The sequence below is a fragment of the Bombus vosnesenskii genome, unplaced genomic scaffold (genome assembly GCF_011952255.1).
Source record: "Bombus vosnesenskii isolate JDL3184/JDL3185 unplaced genomic scaffold, Bvos_JDL3184-5_v1.1 scf7180000015592, whole genome shotgun sequence".
NCBI lineage: Eukaryota > Metazoa > Arthropoda > Insecta > Hymenoptera > Apidae > Bombus > Bombus vosnesenskii.
This window is the reverse complement of record NW_022884064.1, coordinates 1-12,694: the sequence shown is the minus strand read 5'-3', so window position 1 is coordinate 12,694 and position 12,694 is coordinate 1. Positions and strand designations below refer to the sequence as shown.

The window sequence follows — 12,694 nt, the reverse complement described above, 5'->3', positions numbered from 1 at the left end:
GAATGATCGGAGGAGAGATCAGCCGAGGAGTTGATCTGGACGTGTCTTGATGGGATATTTTTAGTTATGAAGAAGTCGAGAAGGTCGGGTATTTTGTTGGTGTCAGTGGGCCAGTATGTGGGTTCGTATGTGGTGAGGTAGTTGAGGTTGTTGTTTGATTATGCTGTTTAAGAGGTTTTTGCCTCTTGCTGTAACCAGTCTGCTGCCCCATTGGATGTGCTTGGCGTTATAGTCTCCTCCAGCTATGAATCTATTGCCCAGGGTGTCCAGGAAGTTATCAAAATCTTCTTTGGCGATGGAGTGTCTGGGAGGGCAGTATACTGCTGAAGTGGTGATTGTACCATGGTAGTCTTCTATTGCTACGTTTGTTGCTTGGAGGTAGTCTTTCTGGAATGATGGAAGTTCGTAGTGCTTAATACTTGTTTTGATTATGATTCCGGTGCCACCGTGGGGGTATGGTAGAATTTGTAACCATTTATTTCCAGATAGTTTTTGTCGGTGAAGTGGGTTTCCGATACGAGCATTACATCGATTTGCTGGTGTTTTAGGAAGAGTTCTAGTTCAAATTTGTGTTGCGCTAGACCGTTGGCGTCCCAAAGAGCTATGCGTCTTGGTTTTATTTTTCGTCGGGGCGTATTAATTTATCCATGATGAGTGTTAGTAGCGATAGCAAATTATTTATTTGCTCTGATTGTTTTTCTATTAACTTTTCAAGTCTAGTGTCACGTCGATTCGGGATTATTTTACATTCCGCACGTAAGGTGAGAGATTCTGTTAGGGAAGTGATACATTTACACTGTACATGAGAGTGTGTATGTAAGGGTCAGAGGGCGTCCAGGTCTTAGTTGAGACAAAAGACTGCCGTTAGAAGATTCTGGATAGCCGGTTGGCGACAAGCGTGCGTGCAAGACGTTCTTCAGAGTGTAATATAGATGTATAGTTGTTGTGTGTGAAATATAGTCAATTATTTGTATTTCCAAATCCTCGAATTTCCTTAACACGGTAGCAGAGCGTGGTTACTAGTTTTGCAAGATATTTAGTGCGTGGTTACGATCTTGCGAGTGAGTTTTCAGTAAAGAAAAAAAAAACTTTCAGAGGAAAAAATATACTTCGAGCACGTAGGAACGCTTGAGTAAGAAAAGAAAAAAAAAGAAGAATCAATTAAAATGGAGAGATCGGAAATCATGATACCTATATTCGATGGTGAGGATTATGGAATGTGGAAGCAAAGAATCACGATGTTTCTCAAATATAAGGAATGCGAGGTTGTTACAACTAGAATGAAGAACGAAAGAGACGATGAAGACTGGGACAAAAAGGATTTGAAGGCGATAAATATAATTTATAGTGCAATATCGAACAGACAATTGGAGTATGTTAGGGAAGGAAAAACGGCGTATGATATAATAAAAAGGTTCGATGAAGTGTACTTGAAAGAGTCGACGGCACTGCAGATCGTATGCAGAAGGAGATTGGAAAACATAAGACTGGAGAACTACAGTGATTCAGCATCTTTCTTTAACGATTTCGAAAAATTAATAAACGAATTAAAAAGTGCGGGCGCACAAGTAAGTGAGAGGGAAAAGCTGAATTACATGCTGAATACGTTACCCGAAGAATACAGCTACATAGCGGACATAATAGACGCATTGAAAGAAGAGAATCAAACGGTAGCGTATGTGAAAAATAAAATAGAAATAGCAGAGAAGAAAAATAAATCCAATCGAGGAGAAAGGCAAACCAATGCCTTTTCTGCAAAAAAGGAAGGATGCTTCAGATGTGGAAGATTAGGACACTTTGCGAGAGAGTGTCAAAATGGCGTCCAAGCGGGAAGCAGTAACGGCTATTGGCATGGGCCAACACGTGGTCTAATTGGTATTTTATCGAAATCGGTTGATGCAGAAACAAGCGGCATGCGTCGAAAGGCGTAAAAATCTTTAGATTTATTACAGTTATAGGCGAAAAATCGTGGCAAACTGCGATTTTCATCATTTTTAACCGTTTGTAGCTCGCGTAGCAACGTTAACCGATTTTGATGAATTTTTCAGCGCGTACATGACTGACATACATTTACCAAACATATTTTTTACGTATATAACTCTACCTCTGTACAAACGTGTTTGTCAACGCTTACATTAGTACGCTTACATTAAAGATAAAATGAACTTGTCGAATAGTTCTATTCCGAACAACTTCTTCCTACATGTATAACGGGTGTCCGGTCTTGGTTTTTGCTTTATACATAAAACTACATTGGTACGATATATGTACTTTCTTTGTATATTTTATACATGCAATCTTTGTTTTAGATCGTCCGTTTATACCGCCACCTTTGAAGCATCCTAATCCTGCCTACCCCTTTCCATTTGGAATTCAGTGGCAGAAATTTGTATTATTTCTTCCATTGTTTATACACCACTATGAAGATATTGAAGAAAGTTGCGTTAAAATTCATGAGGAGGTAACACATCGATAGATTCACGCGACATACAGTCGGAGACAAAAGTAAGTGGAAGTCGATATGAATAAAGTTTAATTGAATTGGTACTGGTGTTATATTCTTTAGTTTTATTTATTGTGTGCTCTTATACTACATATAGATTATTTGGTAAACTATTGAAATTAATATTCACAATTTTTTGTAAACTAGCTATATTTAACGAAACTTCATTGATATATATTTTCATTATGCACCATTTGTCTTTGACCACCGGCTGTATATGATACCAAACGTACTTCTACGTATAATTCGAAATCTAAGGCAGAGCATTTTATTTTGTTAATGATAAAATCATCGGTATTGCAGGTATTTGGTACCAGTTGTGCGACACATAGCACAGACGAGCTATACGTATAGACAAATTACCTTATGGTCCTCTGTGGCTCAACGTGACTACCATACCGACGTAGAAATTCGATATTGATTTTGGCGTCCTCTACTCGTAAACAACAGTCACTCGATAAAGTACTCGTTAAAGAAGTATTAGCAAGAGCCAAACAGCATTCATGTGTAAATGCACGTGTACCTATAGAGAGTAGAGACGTTTGATTCGTACGATTCAGGCAATTGCAGACTCAATGCAGTGACGATTTGTGTCGCGCGAATATTTCTTCGGTACTTTAGTAATATATATATATATATATATGTGTGTGTGTGTGTGTGTGTGTGTATTGAATTACAGGCACATATATACAAGGTGGTTGGTAACTGGTGGTACAAACGGAAAGGGGCCGATTCTACGCGAAAAAAGAAGTCGTATGATTTCAAATAAACATCAGATTTTGCATTATACCCCCAATAATTAACTTATAAATACGATTAAAAAATAAGTTTTATTGATTATTCCGCATCGACGAAACTACAAATATACGTCCAAACCGAATAAAATGAAAAAATAATTTTTATTCGGAAAATGTTTTTTACCGTGTTTGAGATAATACCCCACTGCTCCTCGGTGGCCAACGATACATTTTAACCATTTTTCTTGTATTCTCCTTTCCTACATAGAGCTGCAAAAAAAAACACACACACAAAATACTTACAAATTGTAAACGCATACACGCAGTTGAAAAAGTATCCGTGTGCTGCTCTATACCATAACAATTGTACAATGTTGTACAAATTCAACAGAAAAAACAATAAATAGTTTTTGCATCATTTAAATATTTACTAATGGTTTCTAAACAGAACGCAATCATTTAAAAAAATTTAAACGTTGGGAAACTCTTATTTTACTGTGACATATTCTTAAACAATCACTCAAGCGGAGACTGTCCAAAACCAAAAATGTACAAAATGACTGTAAAAAATTAACTGCCATCATAAACATGATGTTTTATGCTCCAGGTGTAATCTGTAAATAAATGCACGGTGTGTGTGTGTAAATCAAAACTCTCACATATGCATCACGTGTTTATGTGTTAATATTAATTTCGTATACGTATAATATGTAAATAATATTACATATATGTCGGAGACGAAAGGACGCCGGAGCCGTCCCTCTGGAACTTCGGGAAAATCCGTAAAATTACAATTAAAGTTTACAGTCGTAATTAAACAATTTGCCGTCATCCTGCCCAATTGTACTTGTTTCCGATTTGTGATAATAAACTTGGGCTTAAAGCGACCACCAGTCGCCGAACGTAGCCGCGGTCAACGGGACGGGCGTTCCGTCCAACAAAGACGCGGAGTTACAGTATGACCCTCATTAAAAGAAACACCCATAGAGGTACTTGACAGTAAAACATTTCAACGGTCCCTTCGGACAATGAATACCAGATGTGGAGGCACGTACACAGCACAAGCCCAGCCAGCCTGGAGACCCGCTATAAAACCTGGGTTTTCGGCAATTAAGATTTTTGCAAACGGACAGGCAGCTTTTGCGTACCTAGGAGCTGGCGTACCTAGACACACTACCAGAGGTAGTCTCGGTGGTGACGTTGGGACGAACATTCATTCCTTCGGGAGATCTCATCGACGAAGGGACCAACACCGCTTGATCCGCGAGTAGTACACTTTCGAGTCAGTGTCAGTCTATCTCTCCTCCCGTTGACCGCGGATTCGTTACCGGACCTAAGGCCACCGTCGCTCACATCGCAAGTGCCCCATCACCGCTGTTGATTGTCGAGTCAGTAGTGTCCCTACTCGTAGCCTCAGGCCGCATCTTCGCTATCACACAACGATGGCCCACTCCAAGGGAGGTCTATCAAACGCCCACAAGCCTGTTCCTAACTCTTCTCCGACATATATGTATATTTCAGTTACAGGGTAGTACAAGTAGTACAAACGGGCACGGGTAGATTCCTTATGAAAAGATAAACCAAAAATATACAAAAACGATTTTTTCTTGTAGCTTCGTTTTCGAAAAAATTAACTTTAACAGTAGTATGAAAGATACTGATTAATTAATGCTGTCATTGACGGGCGTTGAACTGAAGAAACTATTTTTTCTCATTTTATGCCTTTAGTATCGACATATCATTATAAATATTCCAATAGATATTTAATAATAGGAAATGTTTTTTAGCACACTTTTTAACATGAAAACTATAGTTTCCAGTGTTCTTCTTGGATTATTTCTATACAACAGAGATTCTAGGTTTTTAAAGCTAAATCACAAACTGGTATATGTCTAATCTGTCCCTAGAAATAAAAACAAGAATAAACCTAAAAATATACAACGTTTCTGATTTTGTAACCATCGATAGATGATTCTTGTTGACTTTTGTAAGCGAAAATAACTCTTTGCAAAAAGCTAATAAAGATGAAGTTTTGCATACCTTTTCAGAAAGGCAAAAACTACATTTTCACAAAGTTTCAACGTCGCATTCTCAACTGTACGCGAATTATTGACAATTGAAAGTAGTGCGATTTTGTGCGAATATCGACATTTTTGTAGATTGTTTACAAAATCCATACAAGAAATCTCGAATGGCAAACATGTAGTATTTGTTCCTGAACATGATTTCTATACTTATAGAAAATTTAATATCGAAGTTGGCCTTTTCTGAGACTAATTTGGCTGGATTACATCGCGTCAGCCTTCAGTCATGTACAGGCCTTTGATGCAACGACGAAAAACCGAGAAAAGACCGATCGGTTCGTTCTCTATCTTTGAATCATATTTTGAAACGTAACGATGCAATGATTACCCGTCCGATACACAGATACGCAACGAATGAATACGCTCGAAGAAGTTCTGATTGTCCAAACTGTAAGACTGTCGGAACGATTCCGCGCTCTTCTGACTAACAAGAAATAAGATAATAATAAGAAATGCGTACTGTTTGAAAACTCAAACGATTGTTTCTAGTCTTGTTCTACTCGACCGAGACTCTAGCAAGACACCTCAATTCCGAAAATGTCTTTAGTGATTGATTTTCACCGAAAGCAAGAAAATTTAAATAGCATGCTTTTTAAATATCACTCATGCTCTTTCATGTGCCCGAAGTACACACACAACAATATCTGAATACGAGGTTCTCGAGCGATCAGGTTCTTGATCGATCAAACCAGCACACGTCGTTTAATAACCCTTCGGACGTAATCGCGTCACCCCTTAACCTACAGTATCGTGTGAGAGACGTGGTACGTCGATGTTGTGTTGATTTATTATTTACTTCAAGGTAATAAATATTTCTTGCTCAATGGTCAATTGGTAGTAATTATTTATGAGATATCTTGCAAAATAAAATTAGATGTACATTGCACAACTTCGAGCGCTCAGCCAAACCGTGAAATGGCTCGACGTGTGACCGACCATGTTGTTGCTTATGGCACGCGCTATTACAACTTAAATCGTAAGGCAAGAATGAAACGCTCGATTATTAAAAACGTTATGGACACGGGTAATAGATGTATTATTACGATTTTTGGGAGAAATGAATACTGAATGCCGTGAGAAAATTTAAAATATAATTATGCAATTGATGCGTTGCATGGCCAAGCCAGCTTTCCAGAGAATATCGTGAAATTCTTCTCTGCTCTGTTTATTGCCGGACCAGACTTTCCTTTTTCGGATGGCTACGATTGTTGTCAATCGGTGCAGATTATGGTTTCCGCCTTTCCGCGTCTTTGTGTACAGTGTATCCATATTTCTTGCAGCGCTAAAGCTCTCAATAGCGATTTCGTAAATGGGCGCAAATGCTGGGTGAATGAGAAAAACGTGCGATGGGTAATGGATGAGAGAGAGAGAGAGAGAGTGTGTGTGTGTGTGTGTGTGCGTGCGTGCGTGCGTGCGTGCGTGCGTGCGTGCGTGCGTGCGTGCGTGCGTGCGTGCGTGCGTGCGTGCGTGCGTGCGTGCGTGCGTGCGTGCGTGCGTGCGTGTGTGTGTGTGTGTGTGTGTGTGTGTGTGTGTGTGTGTGTGTGTGTGTGTGTGTGTGTGTGTGTGTGAGAGTAGTAGTGCGAGAGAGCATCAATCCAGAACAAGTTCAGCATTGTGGGATAACAAATATAATTACGATTATAAATATCCTCAAGTTAACTCCATTCCTTCTAAAAGGTAGAAGCTTTATCCTCTTAGTCCTTTGAGCTCGAGGACTGTTTCAGTGGGGTGAAGTAGCAACTCGAGATGGTTTAGCGCATATGTGACGCGTGTCTTGCTGGTATAAATTGCTTCGCATTTTCTAGAGAACGGACACTTGAAACTACGTGCTTGCGGTACATTCGATAGCCAGGACAGAGGGATCATTCGTGAGCCTGTTTTCGTCCTGCGAGACGAGAAAATTATTAGAAATTCCCTGATGCAATTGTACGCGGTTTTATGCAACTTTGATTATACACGTGAACGATATTTAGCACAGAGGAGACGGGTTAGGCACAATTTGAAATCAACAACATTCAGTTTAACAAATTATAACTTCTATTCGTTTTCCATCATGGAATAACGCGGTGGTGTCTTCCATATTGCACTGGACGTGCGTTGTAATCTACTCCTATCTATATTTTCAAACATTTCAGTTAAATCTGGTGTGCACATTCTTCTATCAAAGAATTTATAGACTGCTTTCTTCGCAATTTATCGTTGCATTGCAAGTTCATTTTCGCGTATGTACGCTAAAATTGATAAAAATTCGAGTACTCCATGCATTATAATGTTTATTAACTCATTAAGTAAAACAACACTTACATTGCGCCTAATGTGGAATTGTACGCCTTGGTCTGGCTTCATCGTCCGATGTGTCGTCGTCAGGTTTACTGTGCAAAACAGAAGTGGACCTTACTGTTTGGAGCTATATTTTGGATAAAATATCGAATGAATAATAGCTTGTGTTTTTATAAGAGAAGAATACTTTGATACTGTTTGTAATGTTACCTGCGATGTCATCATCTGAGTCTCCTTCTTTTGTTTCGCTAATAAGATTTTTTTTTGCTTTTTCGACAGATCTTCGTGCCAGTTTTTGAACAATGGCTTTTTCTGAAATTTTTTCTTTTTCAAAGGCCTCGATTCTCCTTCTTACGGGCACATTTTTCTTCATTTCATTTTGAATGTCCTGTTTCGTCATGTTTCTATTAGACATTTCCCTTTCAACGGGATGGCTCATCTTCTGCGAATAATTCTTCGAACTCGGTGAGTCCAATCGCTTGATTCAGCTGCTGAACCTCCTCCTGCAGAGTTATTGGTGACCGTGATGTAAATTTTGGTTCATTATTTTTTCCTATACTACTAGCCAAGTTTTTATTAATTACTACCGTTTCGTTTGATTTTATTGGTGATAAAGGTTCTACAATTGCGGTAGCGTCCATCATCTTCTGCGTATAAGTAGAATTGATGTCCATCGTGGAATTTATAAGAGGAGTAAATTTCTCAAGTGCATCCTCGCACATTGAAGGATCTTCAATATCATTTCTTCCTGATGGAATTACTGTATCATCAATAATATTAGAATATTTACCCTTCGTGTTTTCACTCCGTGAAAAAGTTCTCTTTATATTGTTGTCTATCTATCTCTTGTTGTCATTGAAGACTTTAATGGTTCAATCCTTTCTGGCTGTATTGCATCTTCCTTTGAAATTGTTTCGCTTAAAACATTCTTTTTTGTTTTACTATGTTTTGTAGGACCTTTTGTGTTTTTTTCATCTGAACTACTTCTAGTACTTTCCTTTTTTTTTAGGTCGGCCTCCACGTTTCCTCTAAAAATTTAGAATATATTTAACAACGTTATAGTAGTATTTATATACACAATGTACATACAATTGTATAAGCAATTAGATTTTGACGCATTAATTAACCGATATCAAACATTATTGGGTACTACATATAAGGGTTGGTATTGATTAGTAACATAAGATATGGGGTAAGATTAAAAGTATTAAATTTCATCATAATATGACACAAACATTTACATTACTGTCATCATCAAGAGTTAGCCTTCGTAATTTTGTAACAAGTGACATTGACTGCTGCTTTTTAATATTAATTGCAGCTTTTATTGCAGCCTTTCTTTTTGTTCGGTCAATTGTTGTTTCCAGCACATCCCCAGCTTTTACATCTTTATTTTCTGTTTTATCATGTACTGCTGAATCTGTTACTGTATTATCAGTATTGATAATATCATTTTCTGGGATAGTCTCTTTACGGCGATAACCTTTTTTCTTCAAAACTTTCGGCCTCTTTGTAGTTGAAGGGCCAGGGACTGATTGTGGTATTTCAGCAATTAAACCATGTAAATAATCCAGAGTGTCTTCAAGCTGGTTGTTAATATATTTTTTAACATCCAAGGAATAATTATGTATATTCGATATATCTTTGGTAATCATTTCTTCAATCTCCTTCTTTGATCCAGTATCCATATTTAAAATCTACGAATAAATGATATATATTTAATATATACATTAAACTATACTTTTTAATAATATATACCATAATTTAATATTATGGTTGAAATTATGACGTATATAGCAATTAATACATACACATGTGTTTAGTTCTATTAACTTAGAAGCACATGTAAATTAAAAATATATATATATATATATATATATATATATATATATATATATATATATATATATATATGAAACAATATGTATATATATATACAATATATGAAACCTTATGTTTGTAGAGGATTTGTGTGTAGAGGATGGTTGATCGTGAGATTTATTAGACAAGATTGCTTGTTGTTGAAACCTTCAAGTATATTTTCAAATGATTAAATAAATAATTATAGATAATGTTCGCAAAGACGGTAGATACTCGTAGATGCTGATCCATAACTCTCGTAAACTCTTTACGATTGCGTCTGTTTAAACTGGTATAGTATAAACAGGTCGGGGGAGAGTCGGAGAATTCAAATTCGTCTTTGTTCGACGGTTCGACGGTAACGTAACGGCGACATTGTTTTGCCCGGAGTTTATTTATTAATATATTATGTATGTCCTCACGATCTTGATACTCCGAATCAAAAAAACAACAACATGATTTGAAATGTACCGCTACGTGTACTTTCAAGGAGCAGAACTGACATAGTTCCGCTTGTGACGCGAGACGGAGATTATCGTTTCACTTCCTTTAACGCATTTTTGCCATTGAAAGACACTAATTTCTGTGACTTGCTTTATCTCTGTTATAAATCTCTCTTTATATTTAAAATTTTATAGTTTTTGTGCAAACGTAAAAGGTAAGTAAATATTAATAAATATTATAATAATATAATATAATGCTATATAATAATATTAATAAATACTTCGCTATTTACTTATTTTATTTCCATTAAAGTGTATTGTATTTTTCATTGCATTACTTTCATTTTCATTTAGTGTAATAATAAACGCATACGTTAATATTCATTGGCATTAGTGTAATTGTAAGCTTCACTGTAAATTTAATAAAATTTATAAGAACGGAATTATTAAAAGCGTATATATGTGTAATTAAACTAGACTCTATTCTCAATGTTACTTCATTATTTTATTATTGTTTCATATATATATATATATTTTTTTAATTTACATGTGCTTCTAAGTTAATAGAACTAAACACATGTGTATGTATTAATTGCTATATACGTCATAATTTCAACCATAATATTAAATTATGGTATATATTATTAAAAAGTATAGTTTAATGTATATATTAAATATATATCATTTATTCGTAGATTTTAAATATGGATACTGGATCAAAGAAGGAGATTGAAGAAATGATTACCAAAGATATATCGAATATACATAATTATTCCTTGGATGTTAAAAAATATATTAACAACCAGCTTGAAGACACTCTGGATTATTTACATGGTTTAATTGCTGAAATACCACAATCAGTCCCTGGCCCTTCAACTACAAAGAGGCCGAAAGTTTTGAAGAAAAAAGGTTATCGCCGTAAAGAGACTATCCCAGAAAATGATATTATCAATACTGATAATACAGTAACAGATTCAGCAGTACATGATAAAACAGAAAATAAAGATGTAAAAGCTGGGGATGTGCTGGAAACAACAATTGACCGAACAAAAAGAAAGGCTGCAATAAAAGCTGCAATTAATATTAAAAAGCAGCAGTCAATGTCACTTGTTACAAAATTACGAAGGCTAACTCTTGATGATGACAGTAATGTAAATGTTTGTGTCATATTATGATGAAATTTAATACTTTTAATCTTACCCCATATCTTATGTTACTAATCAATACCAACCCTTATATGTAGTACCCAATAATGTTTGATATCGGTTAATTAATGCGTCAAAATCTAATTGCTTATACAATTGTATGTACATTGTGTATATAAATACTACTATAACGTTGTTAAATATATTCTAAATTTTTAGAGGAAACGTGGAGGCCGACCTAAAAAAAAAGGAAAGTGCTAGAAGTAGTTCAGATGAAAAAAACACAAAAGGTCCTACAAAACATAGTAAAACAAAAAAGAATGTTTTAAGCGAAACAATTTCAAAGGAAGATGCAATACAGCCAGAAAGGATTGAACCATTAAAGTCTTCAATGACAACAAGAGATAGATAGACAACAATATAAAGAGAACTTTTTCACGGAGTGAAAACACGAAGGGTAAATATTCTAATATTATTGATGATACAGTAATTCCATCAGCAAGAAATGATATTGAAGATCCTTCAATGTGCGAGGATGCACTTGAGAAATTTACTCCTCTTATGAATTCCACGATGGACATCAATTCTACTTATACGCAGAAGATGATGGACGCTACCGCAATTGTAGAACCTTTATCACCAATAAAATCAAACGAAACGGTAGTAATTAATAAAAACTTGGCTAGTAGTATAGGAAAAAATAATGAACCAAAATTTACATCACGGTCACCAATAACTCTGCAGGAGGAGGTTCAGCAACTGAATCAAGCGATTGGACTCACCGAGTTCGAAGAATTATTCGCAGAAGATGAGCCATCCCGTTGAAAGGGAAATGTCTAATAGAAACATGACGAAACAGGACATTCAAAATGAAATGAAGAAAAATGTGCCCGTAAGAAGGAGAATCGAGGCCTTTGAAAAAGAAAAAATTTCAGAAAAAGCCATTGTTCAAAAACTGGCACGAAGATCTGTCGAAAAAGCAAAAAAAATCTTATTAGCGAAACAAAAGAAGGAGACTCAGATGATGACATCGCAGGTAACATTACAAACAGTATCAAAGTATTCTTCTGTTATAAAAACACAAGCTATTATTCATTCGATATTTTATCCAAAATATAGCTCCAAACAGTAAGGTCCACTTCTGTTTTGCACAGTAAACCTGACGACGACACATCGGACGATGAAGCCAGACCAAGGCGTACAATTCCACATTAGGCGCAATGTAAGTGTTGTTTTACTTAATGAGTTAATAAACATTATAATGCATGGAGTACTCGAAATTTTATCAATTTTAGCGTACATACGCGAAAATGAACTTGCAATGCAACGATAAATTCCGAAGAAAGCAGTCTATAAATTCTTTGATAGAAGAATGTGCACACCAGATTTAACTGAAATGTTTGAAAATATAGATAGGAGTAGATTACAACGCACGTCCAATGCAATATGGAAGACACCACCGCGTTATTCCATGATGGAAAACGAATAGAAGTTATAATTTGTTAAACTGAATGTTGTTGATTTCAAATTGTGCCTTAGAGCAGACCTTGACATACCTTGCGTGTAATATAAAAATGATGTTACATTGCAACTATCGTTAAAAGATGTGTGTGTTCTTAAAATATACCAATGAACGTAAGAC

General features: G+C 36.0%; 1 long non-coding RNA gene and 2 pseudogenes across 1 annotated transcript; 1 reads left to right on the top strand and 2 right to left on the bottom strand.

Annotated features, from left to right (window-relative positions):
* Nucleotides 1-7,323: 7,323 nt before the first annotated feature.
* Nucleotides 7,324-8,006, bottom strand: LOC117241285. Its single transcript, XR_004494937.1, has 3 exons — nt 7,815-8,006; nt 7,629-7,731; nt 7,324-7,555 (listed from the first exon to the last, which is right to left on the bottom strand). It is a non-coding gene; the product is annotated as an uncharacterized LOC117241285 (long non-coding RNA).
* A 20-nt stretch (nt 8,007-8,026) lies between these two features.
* LOC117241284 lies at nt 8,027-9,292 on the bottom strand (annotated as a pseudogene).
* A 1,319-nt stretch (nt 9,293-10,611) lies between these two features.
* On the top strand, nt 10,612-11,877 carry LOC117241286 (annotated as a pseudogene).
* Nucleotides 11,878-12,694: the final 817 nt, after the last annotated feature.